General features: G+C 35.0%; 1 protein-coding gene across 19 annotated transcripts in view; it reads right to left on the bottom strand.

The window, feature by feature from the left end:
- The window catches only part of HDAC9 (histone deacetylase 9), a 1028404-nt gene that overhangs the window by 745043 nt on the left and 267683 nt on the right, over window positions 1-15678 (bottom strand). The gene's annotated exons all lie outside the window — the stretch shown is intronic.

The raw sequence follows: 15678 nt of genomic DNA, 5'->3' as shown, positions 1-15678 counted from the left end.
TGTTTGAATTCAATAAAAATTATTTTATTAACTTTCTCCAAGGCTTAAGAAATACTTTATAAAACTTCTCTTCTTATAAGCCAGTATTATCCTTCAATCTGCTGAAGATTTGGATCATATTCATATTTTACTCCTTTAAAAACTTATTTTCCCCCAAATTAGAAATATTTAATTAGAAATGTTTTAAAAAGCTGGTCCTCTGAGGCATCAAGTATGACATTCTGGAAAAAGAAGCTAACATCTTTTTAAAAATCATACCTAGTAAGATGATTTAAAACGTGGTCTATATACACTAAATATTCTGCAATTACTGCTGATTTTTTGCAAATTATAAAATGTATAAGCAGACTAAATAAAGTGACCAGTAGAATCATAGTAATTGGTGAAGAAATGATGATATAATTTTGGAGATGTTATTTTTTTTTTCATTAGAGAGTACAGTCATGCTGGTGCTTACATTAAAATAAAATTCACTCTTTCTCCAGTCTTAAGCTCTATGTTTACTGAACCTTCATTTTTTTTTCTTATAGTGATTTTTAATTTTTCTCTTATAGTTAGTTTACTTCAGTTCTTAAATACATTTTCAAGTTTATCATTTCAATTCTGCAGAATTGGAAGATTACACAGTCTATAAAATAAATCTCTCCTTTCAATTATATCTTCCAATTTTGATGACAAAAGCAGATGTTCACAAGTTGAAAAAACTTGCTAGTTCGACATCATTGGGGAACACAGGGTAAACGCAACAAAACTACCAACTGCCCAGCATAAAAGGATATACGAAAAGCTACCTCATAAGCATAATATCATGCAACACATCTTTCTGAAGAAAGCATCCCAAATGTAGTCTTTTTAAGACACTTTAAACATTTGATTAAATTTGCTGCCAAAGTGATTATTTTTAGCCAAGATCTTGCTTATTGACATTTACTTGAATCATTATTATAACTTCCATGAGAATACAACATATCTTCTACTTGCTGAAAAGAAAGGAAGACACTCCAGGGTCTGTGTGTATGTGGTTGTGTGTGTGCTTCCTCAATAAACATAGCACACAGTATTCAACTTCACTCATAAGCAACTAAATGCAGATTATTAAAGATTAACATTTTTACTTACCAACTGATGCTGACACATGAAAGCATATTATGTGAAAAGGATTCTCATATACTACTGATGGGAGTGTAAATTGGTACACCCTTCCTGTAGAAAAAAATTGTCACAGTATATCAAGAATCTTTTTAAAAGTACACACTCTTGGAGAGTGATTATATTTCTAGGAATCACTTGGAAAGAAAAAAAAATCATGTTGGTGGAAATGTAAATTGGTGCAGCCATTAAGGAGAACAGCATGGAGTTTCCTTAAAGAACTAAAAACGGAGTCACCGTATGATCCTGGCATATATTCGGAGAAAACTGTAATTTGTGTGTGTGTGTGTGTGTGTGTGTGTGTGTGTGTGTATAATTTTTTTTTGTCTTTTTGCCTTTTCTAGGGCCTCTCCCGCAGCATATGGAGGTTCCCAGGCTAGGGGTCAAATGGGAGCTGTAGCTGCCAGCCTACAGCAGAGCCACAGCAACGCGGGATCTGAGCCACATCTGCAACCTGCACCACAGCTCATGGCAATGCCGGATCCTTAACCCACTGAGCAAGGCCAGGGACCAAACCCGCAACCTCATGGTTCCTAGTCAGATTCATTAACCACCGTGCCACGACGGGAACGCCGAGAAAATTCTAATTTGAAAAGATCTATGTACCCCAGTGTTCACAGCAGCACTATTTACAACAGCCAAGACATGGAAGCAACCTAAATGTCCATCAAAAGATGAATGGATAAAGAAGATGTGGTATATATACACAATGGAATATTACTCAACCATAAAAAGAATAAAATAATGCCACTTGCAGCAGCATGGATGTAACTAGAGATTCTCATGCTGAGTGAAGTAAGTAACACAAAGACAAATATCAAATGATAACACATATATGAAATCTAAAAAATGATACAAATAAACATATTCACAAAACAGAAACAGACACACAGACATAGAAAACAAACTATGGTTACCAGAGGGAATAGTAGAGGGGGAGGGAGATAAATCAGGAGTTTGGGATTAACATATACATACTACTTTGTATAAAATAGATAAACAAGAAGGTCCTACTGTATAGCACAGAGAACTACATTCAATGTCTTATAAAAACCATAATGGAAAAGAATCTAAAAAGTATGTGTGTATATAAAATATATACTGAATTACTTTGCCATACACTTTGTCATACACTTTTCCATACACACGAAGCTAACACAACATGAGTAAATTAACTGTACTTCAATTTAATAAAAAGAAGAAAAATCAAAGATGTGGATGTTGATTTATGTAAGTGAATATCTGTCATGCTGTTATTTTAAAATCTGAACAACTGCAAACTGCCTATTGGGAAATAATAAAGGAAATTATGGTATAATTACAGAATGGATTATAAAATACAACTTCTATAAATCATGACACAAAAAAATATTTAATGACACTAAAAACTTTCATAATACAATGTTGAGTAAGGGAAAAAGATACAAAAATATGTAGTTATAATTATCCATAAATTGGAACAGAAACACACACTTCTCTCATACCTTCCCATCTCTCATGGAAAACTTATCCACATATTCAATAGAAAACAGAATTTTTTTTTCTTTTAGGGCCACACCCACTGCATATGGAGGTTCCCAGGCTAGGTGTCTAATTGGAGCTATAGCTGCTAGCCTATGCCACAGCCACAGCAACACAGGATCTGAGCCAAGTCTGCAAACTACAACACAGCTCCCAGCAATGTCAGATCCTTAACCCACTGAGTGAGGCCAGGGATCAAACTTGCATCCTCATGGATACAAGTCAGATTTGTTTCCATTGAGCCACAATAGGAACTCCCAGAAAACAGAATTTTTTAAAAAGCTCAAAATGTGAAGAGAGATAATCTGGGTTTTGGGGTTGGCATATGCACACTGAGCTATATGGAATGACTGGCCAAGGGGATCTGTTGTACAGCACAGGGAACTCTACCCAAAATTCTGTCATTATCTGTATGGTGAAAGAAACTGAAAAAGAATAGATGTTTGTATATGTATAATTGAATCACTTTGTTGTACAGAAGAATTTATCATAACACTGTAAATTAACTATACTTAATAAAACTGCAAAAATGGGGGAAAAAAGCTCAAAATGTGAAGAGGGCTTATCTCTGAATATATAATTATAGATAATTTTATAATCTTATTTTTACCTATATTTTTAAAGCAAGTTTTCTACTTTGAACACCAGGGGTGAAATTACTTCATAAATCTGAAGACGTAAAAAACATTTGTAATACTGTTCACCAGCGCTAGAATCTCATGTAACGCAATGCCCTTTAATTGATATTTTGGACTAAATTTATTTTATTGTTACTTGAGCTTTGTGGATTTCTATTTCATTCCTTTGACAAAGTGAAGCGAGACTGGCAATCCGGATACTTAGGCTGAAATCAGCCTCATGTTAATGTAGAAAAGATTGTCAGTGGGCCATCTTTTTAGTTACTCCGTGAGGGATTCAATTGCTCTTAAAAACAGAAGATGCACATCCAATTTATTATAAAATGAATAAACAAATTTTTACTGTGACAACAGCAATACTAAGTACTTGATTTAACTCAAGTGAAAGAGAATTTGTTTAGTCTCCATAATACCAGACACTTGAAATATTTAATTCATTTAACTATCACAACAATCCTCAGGGTTAGATTTTTTAACATTGATTTTATAGATGAAGAGCTATAAAGATGGGATAAATTGATTACATTTTCATATTTGGTAAATGGAGGAACAGAATTGACTACAGGTATTTCTGACTGTAAAACCCGTGTCTAGCACTACACACAGAGGTTTCTGCTGGAACCCAGATAGTTCACTGGGGGTAGTCTTAAAATTACAGACAACTTAAAGAACAAAATCCTTGAGGACTGTGAAATTAAGGAGATAATAATGGGAAATCAAAATGCTTTTCTCCTCTAGAGTAACTACAGTGAATGTGAAATAAAAGCTAAAAAAAATTGGAAAAAGTACACAAGTAAGACCCTGTTTCTGAAATAAGAGGAGGATATAATATCTAAACATATGAAATAGGAATAATTGTGTGTGTGTTTAAACTGGTATCTCATATATTATTTGCAAATATTAAATAAAATTTCTAATTATATTTTTGACTTTAAAGGGAAAGTTTAAATTATTCCACAAATTACATATGATCATAAAACCAAATACTACGTGAGGACAAAAGTAAGAAATGCCTCATAATCCTATACTACAAAAACAGCCATTGCTAAGTGGCTGCTTCTCAGACTTTTTCTATTCAGGTACAGAAGATCATGGTAGAAATTAAGAAAACAAAGTTCGGATAAATTGGTCAAGCTTATAGTTAGTGACATGAGGCACAGTTTGAACAGATATCTGTCTAGTTCTCATAATAATATGTTTTCTACCTCCTCATTTTGCATGGGGTGGGGCAGGGGGTGGGCAGAATATTCCATAAACACAGACACTGAGAGGAGGTTTGTTTTGATTTGTTTGTTTTTAACACTTTTCTAAAATTCAAAGTATTAGATGGCTGATCCTGCCATATACTACTGTTTCCCTTTTAGCAAATCATTTAATTCTTCAGACTAAATGTTCCTATCAATGAATAACGGCAATAACCACCAAAATATTTGAAAAAGTCAATGACACAGTGACTAAATGGAATTATAATTTAGTACTTTAAAATCTCTGTTTTAGAATAACACATATGACACAAAACTCCAGTGCTATCCTTTAGAACTGCAAATGAAGCATTAAGATACCACTTGGGCCATGTGTACTGATAACTCATTCTTCAAAGAGGAATGATAATCAGATCACCAAATCATAGTCTGCTGTTTTACTTTCTGTTACATAAACTTGGTATTCCACCAAGTTTAAACATAGATCTCTAACTCTCCTTTGATTTACTCTCTCTTTCTCTCATATTACTATGCCAAACTATGAAATGTCTCCCAATGCTGAGTTGAAGTGTATTCTGAGCATTTGAACACCAAGTATCAGAAAAGGGTCAAAGGATTTGACATGCTCTTTATTCTTTTCTAAAAGCAGTGTCTAAAAATTATCCAGAATTTCCAATAACTCTTTCAGCTCCAATGAGAATCTTTAACCATTCACACAGCCTTGGGTTCTAGTTGGTGCTGCTCACAAGGAGCCTGTTGTACAAGGAATAAAGAGGAGGGAGTGTCCAGGTTCCATTAAGTTGTACACTCAATATGCAATGCAATTACAACTTTCTTTTGCCTGGTGGAATAAAAAGGGATAAGTTTTGGAGCTCCTGCTATGGCACAGTGGATTAATGATTCAGCTTGTCTCTGTGGAGGCACCGGTTTCATCTCCTGCCTGCCACAGTAGGTTAAGAATTCAGTTTTGGTGCACAGTAGGTTAAGAATTCAGTTTTGGTACAGGCCATAGCTCAAGCCTGGATTCAATCCCTAGCCCAGGAACTTCCAAATGCTGCAGGCAACTAGAACCCAAGGCTGTATAAATAGTTAAAGATTCTCTTTGGAGCTGAAAGAGTTATTGGAAATTCTGGATAATTTTTAGACACTGCTTTTAGAAAAGAAAAAAAAAGGATAAGTTTCTCATCAAGTTACACACAATCCAAGTGAATTGAATTCTTCAAGAAGTTTTCAAGTGATAATCACTTTTCCTCAGCACAAACATATGATTTCCATTTTTGGATAAGGTCTTTGGACCTTGCAATTTCTTATTTAAGAATAATAATCATGAGGGCATTCCCATCATGGCACAGAGGAAATGAATCTGACTAGGAACCACGAGGTTGTGGGTTTGCTCCCTGGCCTTGCTCAGTGGGTTAAGGATCTGGCGTTGCCATGAGCCGTGGTGTAGGTCACGAACGTGGCTCAGATCTGGCATTGCTGTGGCACCAGGGTAGGCCAGTGGCAACAGCTCCAATTGGACCCCTAGCCTGGAAACTTCTACATGCCACAGGTGCAGCCCTAAAAGGACAAAATATATTAAAAAAAAAAAAAGAATAATAATCATGATGTATCACTCTCATCTGTTTCCCTAATAAGTGAAATATTTTCATTTCTCAGTACTAGGAATCTTGGCCACCATATCTGGAATTTCCTAAGAAATATCCACAACAGAAAAATCAACTCGAATACAACACTAAAGATAGTCATCAAACCACAAGAGGGGAGAACAAGAGAGGAAGGGAAGAAAAAAGAGCAGCAAAAACAAATCCAAAGCAATACATAAAATGGCAATAAGAACATACATATCAATAATTACCTTAAATGTTAGTGGAATAAATGCCCCAACCAAAAGACACAGACTGAATGGACACAAAAACAAGACCCATATATATGCTGTCTTCAAGAGACCCACTTCATTTCTAGGGACACATACAAATGGAAAGTGAGAGGATAGAAGAAAATATTCCATGCAAATGGGAATCAAAAGAAAGCTGGAGTAGCACTACTCATATCAGACAAAATAGACTTTAAAATGAAGAATAATTTAAGGGACAAGGAAGGTGACTACATAATGATCAAAGGATCAATCCAAAAAGAAGATATAACAATTTTAAATATCTACGCACCCAACACAGGTTCACCACAATATATAAGGCAACTGCTAACAACCTTAAAAGGACAAATCAACAATAACACAATTATAGTGGGGGACTTTTACACCCCACTTACAGCAATGGACAGATCATACAGACAGAAAATCAATATGAAAACATAGGTCCTGAATGAAGTATTAGACCAGATGGACTTAATAGATATTTATAGGACATTCCATCCAAAAGCAAGAGAATACACATTCTTCTCAAGGGCACATGGAAATTTCTCTAAGATGGATCACATCCTGGGCTACAAATCAAACCTTGGTAACTTTAAGAAAATTGAAATCATATCAAGCATTTTTTCCAACCACAATGTTATATGACCGGAAATCAAAAAAAAAGAAAAAAACCGCAAAAAACATAACACGTGGAGACTCAACAACATGCTACTAAACAGCCAATGGATCACTGAAGAAATCAAAGAGGAAATTTAAAAATACTTAGAAGCAGGAGTTTCCGTCGTGGCGCAGTGGTTAACGAATCCGACTAGGAACCATGAGGTTGTGGGTTCGGTCCCTGCCCTTGCTCAGTGGGTTAACGATCTGGCGTTGCCGTGAGCTGTGGTGTAGGTTGCAGACGCGGCTCGGATCCTGCGTTGCTGTGGCTCTGGCGTAGGCCAGTGGCTACAGCTCCAATTCGACCCCTAGCCCGGGAACCTCCATATGCCACAGGAGCGGCCGAAAGAAATAGCAAAAAGACAAAAATAAATAAATAAATAAATAAATAAATAAATAAATAAATAAGTAAATAAATAAAAATACTTAGAAGCAAATGACAACAAAGATATGATACTCCAAAACCTATGTGATGCAGCAAAAGCCATTCTAAGAGGAAAGTTTATAGCAATACAAGCCCACCTCAGTAAACAAGAAAAAGCTCAAATAAACAAGCTAACTTTACGTTTAAAGCAGCTCGAGAGAGAAGAAAAGACAAAACATAAAGTTAGTAGAAGGAAAGAAATCATAAAATCAGAGCAGAAATCAATGAAATAGAAACAAAGAAAACCACAGAAAAGATCAATGAAACGAAAAGCTGGTTCTTTGAAAAGATCAACAAAATTGACAAGCCCTTAGCTAGACTTATCAAGAAAAAAAGAGAGAGGACTCAAATCAATAAAATTAGAAATGAAAAAAAGAGAAGTAACAGTGGACATCATAGAAATACAAAGGATCCTAAGAGACTACTATATGCAACTATACACCAATAAAACAGAAATATCCATAACATACTACCATTCACTGACTATACAGTCTTAGGAATGTTATTAAACACTCTGGTTTTTATTTTATCATTTATAAAATGGGGCTTATAATGCCTATTTTATAGAATTGCTGTGAATATTGAATAAGGTCAATTACATGAAAGGCCTTCAAACAGTGATGAGCACATTGTAAATAGCCCCAAACTGAAACCTACAGTTGCTACAACTAGTCATAGACAAATTTAAATAGTTTTCTCCTCCCTATTCTGAGAGGGATATTATAATGCCTTTGTGTTGTGTGTGTACATGGCTATTCTTTCAATATTTTCAAGGTGGCTATAGGCTCATTTTGGCCTTTTTTCTAGAAGCTTTATTATACAATTTAAAAAATCCTTTTAGGATACATAATCCTACTGAATAGGAATAAAACGTGTACTTAGATTCAGGCCAACAATTGTTCAACAGAAGTCCCTTCAATTTTTAATTACTCCCTCTTCCCGCTCCAAGTTCACTGTTATTCTCTGATGTTTTAATCTTGAAAGCCAGTCAGGGTACATTATTTATGTTATATTCAATAGGGATAAAAAGAAGAAAAGGAATTTTATTCAGGACACTAACTCTAACCTTGAAATGTTATTTTCTGAACATTTGTTCTGCTCACTGAGCAAATTTTAGTCTTCAAGTCAGATGTCTAAATACAGTGCTTGAGCTCTGCTTAAAGGCTAAAAATATAGACTTCTGCACAAGGTGATAGTTACAAAGGAAGGTGTTTAGAATATGGCTCAATAGAAGCTAAGGTAATTGAATACAGTTCAGTCAGAGGAATTTCTCATCTCCACTGAAGCTTTGGAGTCAATTCTTCAGCTATTATTCTTCGAAATACATTTTACTTGAAAAGCGAGTCAAGTGGTTTCCTAAAATCTTTCACCAGGTTCTCACTTTCCATCATTTGGAGACTGGAAGTCATGGAAGCCTTTGTCAGCCTCTCTCTTAAATAGAGTATCAATAAAAGCATGTTCCATAAAGTACAAGTCTGAACAAAAAGAATGGCCACAAAGCCCATGCAATATGTTCCTTCCCTTAGGAAAAATTTATTAATAGAAGTCAATGAATACTTATGATGCTTACTAATAACACATAACATATGGCCAGCATTTTAAAAGTATATCCTACTTCAAGAAACATATATCATTGCCTGATCCTGTTTTAAGACTCAAAGACAAAGCTCTGTTCCATCTAGAAGCTCATACTTGGTTTTCCTCAGGCATATCTTCCTGAGTAAAGTATTAGGAAGATCTAAATGGGAATGGCAAAACACACAAAATCTTGGGATGGATAATCCTGATTTTGTTTTCAAAAGACATGTTAATTTTATTCAATTTTTTTAAAAATGTTACTCCTTTTGAGAACTGGAAAAGATAAAATTGGATGATGAAAGGGAGATTAAGGTACATAAAAGTTTTTAGATGTGTTTAATGAGCAAATACTGTGTGAATGAATGATTGAATGGAAAAAGGCATAACTACTATATTAGAAAAATCTCAATAGGTTATTTTATTATCCAAGTCCCCTCTTTAAATATTTATTATATGTAATTTTCATGAAGTTATTCTCTCTTTTTCAATACTTTATCTCCAGTGTCTAGAAACATACCTGATAGAGGTAGTCCCTTAATAAATATTTGCTGAATGGATGAATACATACTCATTTTACTTTATTTCCTTTTCAACCTTCCAATCATTTACAAGAATGATTCACAATTATTCTCCTGAACCTCTGAGAATTCCCCTTTCAACATGCAAAATTCCCCTTTCAACACTAGACAGAGGAGATATGTGAAAAATGAAGTCATAATTTCTTAATAAAATTTTCATGCAAGAAATAATATTTAGCCAATTTACACATAGTGCATGAATTAAGCCTTTGAGAAAACTAGTTTCCAGCAACATTTGTCCCTCTTAAATGGCTAAAATGCAAACATACACATACCGGATATACATTTGACAATTTTTTTTGGCATCATCCTCATCATGAGTAGAAAAAATCAGAGCATGAAAATTTCCCTAATAATTTCATTTATGATTACAACATAACAATAAGATCTGCCTACACATTTACTTTTTAGTAAGAACAAGGGTAAGATTGGTGATAGGATTGCCAGGCAGGCAGCAAGACAGAGCAACTAACAAAAGAAAACAAAATTTTAAATTCCAAAGGAAGTCTCTAACTGGACTATGTTATATCAAATACATTTAATAAAAAGCAGTTCGTTACAGAGAAAAAAAAATTTTTTGCAGAAGTGTAGTTGTGCTTTATTGAATGGTTAATTAAATTTGATACATGCCTGAAATTGGAGTTCAATTCATTTTAAATTTATTTCTAAAACGATAAAAGTTTTTTATAACTCCCAAACTTCCACATTCATTTTTTTGAGTTTCCAGATTTGGACTTTCAGAATAGAATACCTATTTCCATAGTAGAAGCAATGCTTGTTATGGTAGATAAATGTTCAATATGAAAAAAAAAATTTTTTTCTTTCTTGATTTACCAAACACCTCTTTCATATCTTTCAAAGTGACCCTCTAAAATAGAATGTTAACTGCATAAAAGATTATGTCTTTCTCCATAAGCATGTATTCACAATGTCCTAGGGCATTATTTCAGCAAGGAAAATTCCTGATGTTTTAAAATCAATTTTTAAAAAATGCTAAAGAAATAATTACATCATATAGAATTTAAGTACTTCTCTTTTACCATGTTACATAAAAGGCACATCTAAATTTAGACATATGTAGATAAACATTCCAATCTCTGAAAAACCCGAGACCACAGAAGTTCTAGGGAAAAGTCTGTATTATATTAAACATGAGACTCCATTTCCTTGTTTTGAATTATTGGTGCTGCTGTGGCAACAGCACAATAGAGAACTTTGTTGCACTCTCAGCGGAGCTATTTATATTATTTAACCTCTTCCCTGGGAGTTCTTCCTCTACTAAGTTATTCCATTATTTTAATAAAGCAGTCCATTCAAATTAAAAAAAAAACCTGTTACTAAATGTGCACAAACAAAACTTAGCTTTGAACTGTTTAGGGAAGTATTCTGGACATAAAACTAATATATTGAAGTGTTTTAAAAGTAACTGAACACCCATTTCACAGATAACAGAATTCTGAAATAAAACGATCATTTCCAGAAGCTTTAAGAAGTGGCTTATGACTCCTAAATGCTCTAAAAGACACCAAGAAAACCCAGAAATGTGAAATAGCTAGTTAAGTAATAGTTAAAATACTTCAAAAGAGAACTTTTCAAAGAAAAGTTTAAGATGATGTTCCTTCATGATTGTAGGATGAAGCAATTGCAGTGACACAGGCTTGGGGACGGACTAATGTCAACTATTTTCATAAAGATACACATCACAAAATTTTCTTTGATACTTTCCTCTGGAATGGTTAAATTAATCAATCAAAGAGATGAACTAATCAATTTGATTTAAACTGTTAACATGTTGAACTATACAAAATGTTTCCTTTTAACCAGTAAATTGGTTAACCATTTAGCTGGATCAAGGTAAAACATTTTAATAAAATCTTTCTTTTTTGGCTCTTTAGGGCTGCACCTGCAGCATATAGAAGTTCCAGGCTAGGGGTTGAATCAGAGCTACAGCTGCCAGCCTATGCCACAGCCACAGCAACACAGGATTCAAGCCACGTCTGCAACCTACATCACAGCTCACAGCAACACCAGATCCTTAATCCACTGAGCGAGGCCAGGGATTGAACCCACATCCTCAGTGATACTAGTTGGGCTCGTTACCACTGAGCCACAACAGGAACTTCCTTTAATAAAATCTTTGAAACACAGTAACTGGAATTAATTCTTATATTTGGAAATGACTAAAACAGTTGAAAGGAGTTTTTAAGAAGGGAAAAAATTAAGTAGGAAAATTAACTACCAGTAATTCTGTTCAAATGACTGAGAAATATTTGGGGTGAGGGTGGTTTTAGACAAGATATCAGAACCAGGCATAAATGATTTAAATGGAAGAAAAGGACAGTAAATCCTATGTTAAAAGTGAAAATTCCACTTCTCCATTTTCATCTATCATTTCTCCCACACACCTGCTACTCCAGGTACAAGGAATTTCTCCTTTTTTCTTTAAAATGGCCAAGGCCTTTCACCCTTCTACTCATCTCCGCCTGTAGGCTCCCTTTGCCTATCCTTTTTTGCTGGAAAGCTCACAATCACTTTTTTGGGTCAGTGGTCTTCGCTGTCACCCTGCCTCATGTCCCACATTCATTCAGAGCTTGCTGCTGCTTCTTCAGCGACACAGATCATCGCTCCTACTTCTGCCTGGGAAATTAAGAAGGTGTTTTGTCTGACTCTCACACTAATCTGGGGCCTCTTCTATGGTAGAATCCACAGAAAATTCATTCATTCATCTTTGTACCTCCATTTATTTTAGAATTGTTACTGCAATTACTGAATGACTGGAAATAATGATATAAAATGAATTGAAAATTAGTAATAGAAACTAAATGTTTCCAAAAATTACAACATGTTTCAAAATATATGTTTGTTCATGTAACAGAACACAGGAAGAAGTTTAGAGAAGTGGTAAGCACACAGAAAGAAAAATTAGGAGAAAAAAGAAGTCACTTTTGTTACTGTTTACTAGGACTACGAGTAATCTTATTTCGCAAATATTCTATTAAAATTTATTTCAAACTTAAGATTATTAAGGCTAAGATAATAAGCATTATTTCTAGTTTTATATTTGGCTCATATAAAGCTAATTGGATAAGCTGTCATTTCAACTATTCATTATTTCATTATAAAATGTAACACCACCCACTTTCTATGGAAGAAAAAAAAAATCACATTTTCTCTCTTATTAAAACCTATGCCCTCTAGAGGTGCTCTGTCAAGCTGAGAAATGGCATGTCAGTAGACATAATATGCTGAAGAGACAGATGTCCCTATTCAAAAATGCATGTGCAATGATCAATCACAACTCAGAACACTCCTGAAAACTCAAGTGCCACACTTAAAAAAACAATTACAGAGAGACATGTTAAAATAATATCAAGAAGCTGATACAGGCTGAATGCTTTACCCAAGAAAGTCAAAAGAGTATGTGCAGAACATGAGAGGATTTTCTGTTTTGCTAAGATTCTATGCAAGAGTTTAAAAGGTATTGTTAGAGGAATGATTGTGCCAAGGTCCATGCTTGCTATTGGGTGAGCCCCCCTTGCTTCATCCTTCTTTGCTCTGAGCTATCCATTCAATATACACACCTTGCCTATCATTAATTCCATGTCTAGTTTCAAGTACTTAGTATTTATTACTCTAAGCATGTCTTTGATTTTATTTCATATGTATGTAAACCTAAGTAATACATAGCAGTCTAAACATATTTTTGAGATTCATGTGATTGTGTACTGATATATCTATACACAGAATACACCTGGTTCATTCATTATTAAAGCCACATAACCCAAAAAATCAAATACCTGGGAATACAGCTGACCAAAGAGGTGAAGGACTTATATGCTGAGAACTATAAAACATTAATCAAGGAAATTAAAGAAGATGTAAAGAAATGGAAAGATATTCCATGCTCCTGGGTTGGAAAAATTAATATGGTAAAAATGACCACACTACTCAAAGCAATCTACAGATTCAGTGCAATCCCTATCAAATTACCCATGACATTTTTCACACAACTACAACAAACAATCCAAAAATGTATATGGAACCACAAAAGACCCAGAATTGCCAAAGCAACCCTGAGGAACAAAAACCAAGCAGGAGGCGTCACTCTCCCACACTTCAGGCAATATTACAAAGCCACAGTCATCAGGACAGTGTGGTAGGGATACCAAAACAGACAGGCAGACCAATGGAACGGAATGGAGAACCCAGAAATACACCCAGACACCTCTGGTCAGTGAATCTTTGACAAAGGAGGCAAGAACATCAAATGGGAAAAAGATAGTCTTTTTAGCAAGTATTGCTGGGAAACCTGGACAGCTGTATGTAAATCAGTGAAACTAGAACACACCCTCACACCATACGTGAAAATAAACTCAAAATGGCTGAAAGATGTAAATATAACACAAGATACCATCAAACTCCTGGAAGAGAACATAGGCAAAAAATTCTCTGACATTAACCTTATAAATATTTTCTCAGGTCAGTCTCCCAAAGCAACAGAAATAAGAGCAAAAATAAACCAATGGGACCTAATCAAACTGGCAAGCTTTTGCACAGCAAAGGAAACCAAAAAGAAAACAAAAAGACAACTTACAGAATGGGAGAAAATAGTTTAAAATAATGCGACCAATTGACAAGGACTTAATCTCTAGAATAGACAAACAACTTCTAAATATATGGGTTTTTTTTGCCAAACACTCAATGGAAAAATGGGCAAAAGAGCTGAATAGACATCTCTCCAAGGAAGATGTACAGATGGCCAACAAGCACATGAAAAAATGTTCAACATCCCTGATTATTAGAGAAATGCAAAGCAAAACTACCACGAGATTCCACCTCACACCAGTCAGAAAGGCCATCATTAAAAAGTCCACAAATAACAAAGGCTGGATGGGGTGTGGAAAAAAGGGAACCCTCCTGCACTGTTGGTGGGAATGATAGCTGGTACAACCACTATGGAGATCGGTATGAAGATACCTTAGAAATCTATACATAGAACTACCATGTGACCCAGCAGTCCCACTCTTGGGCATATATCTGGACAAAACTTGCCTTAAAAAAGACACATGCACTGGCATGTTCATTGCAGCACTATTCACAGTAGCCAAGACAGGGAAACAACCCAAATGTCCATCGACAGATGATTGGATTAGGAAGATGTGGTATAAATACATGATGGAGTACTAGTCAACCATAAAAAAAGAACAGAATAATGCCATTTGCAGCAACATGGATGGAACTAGAGACTCTCATCCTGAGTGAAATAAGTCAGAAAGACAAATACCATAAGATATCACTTATATCTGGAATCTAATATAAGGCACAAATGAACCTTTCCACAGAAAAGAAAATCATGCACTTGCAGAATAGACTTGAGGTTGCCAAGGGGGAGGTGGAGGGAGTGGGGTGTTTGGGGAGCTTGTGGTTAATAGATACAAACTATTGTCTTTGGAATGGATTAGCAATGAGATCCTGCTGTGTAGCACTGGGAACTATGCCTAGTCACTTATGATGGAGCATGACATTGTGCAAGAATAGAATGTGTACATGTATGTGTAACTGGGTCAGCATACTGTACAGTAGGAAAAAATGTATTGGGGAAAGAAGTATTTTTAAAAAGCCACATAATATTCCATTGCATGAAAATACTCAAGTTCTGTACCCAATTTCTTTGTGTGTGTGTGTCTTTTTAGGGCCACACCCACGAGGCCAGGGATCGAACCTGCGTCCTCATGGAAGCTAGTCAGATTCATTTCCACAGAGTGATAATGGGAACTCCCCCAATTTCTTATTGATGGATATTTAGATAGATTCCAATTTTCAGTATTATAAAGAAAAATGAAATGAACATTCCTATACATGTCTTTCTGTATGCATGAGAGTATCCCTATTATAACTCCCAGTTAAATTTCTGGGCCCTTGCAAGAGACACAACCTGACTATGTACGATGAACAAATGACTCTCTTAAGTGGTACTAACTTACACTCCCCAGTATTGTGAAATTTTCTACTACTCTACACTTGGTGTTGTTGAACTTTATATTTTGTCCATCTG

Source organism: Sus scrofa, chromosome 9 (genome assembly GCF_000003025.6).
Source record: "Sus scrofa isolate TJ Tabasco breed Duroc chromosome 9, Sscrofa11.1, whole genome shotgun sequence".
Classification (NCBI taxonomy): Eukaryota; Metazoa; Chordata; class Mammalia; order Artiodactyla; family Suidae; genus Sus; species Sus scrofa.
This window is presented reverse-complemented; position numbering and strand designations above follow the sequence as displayed.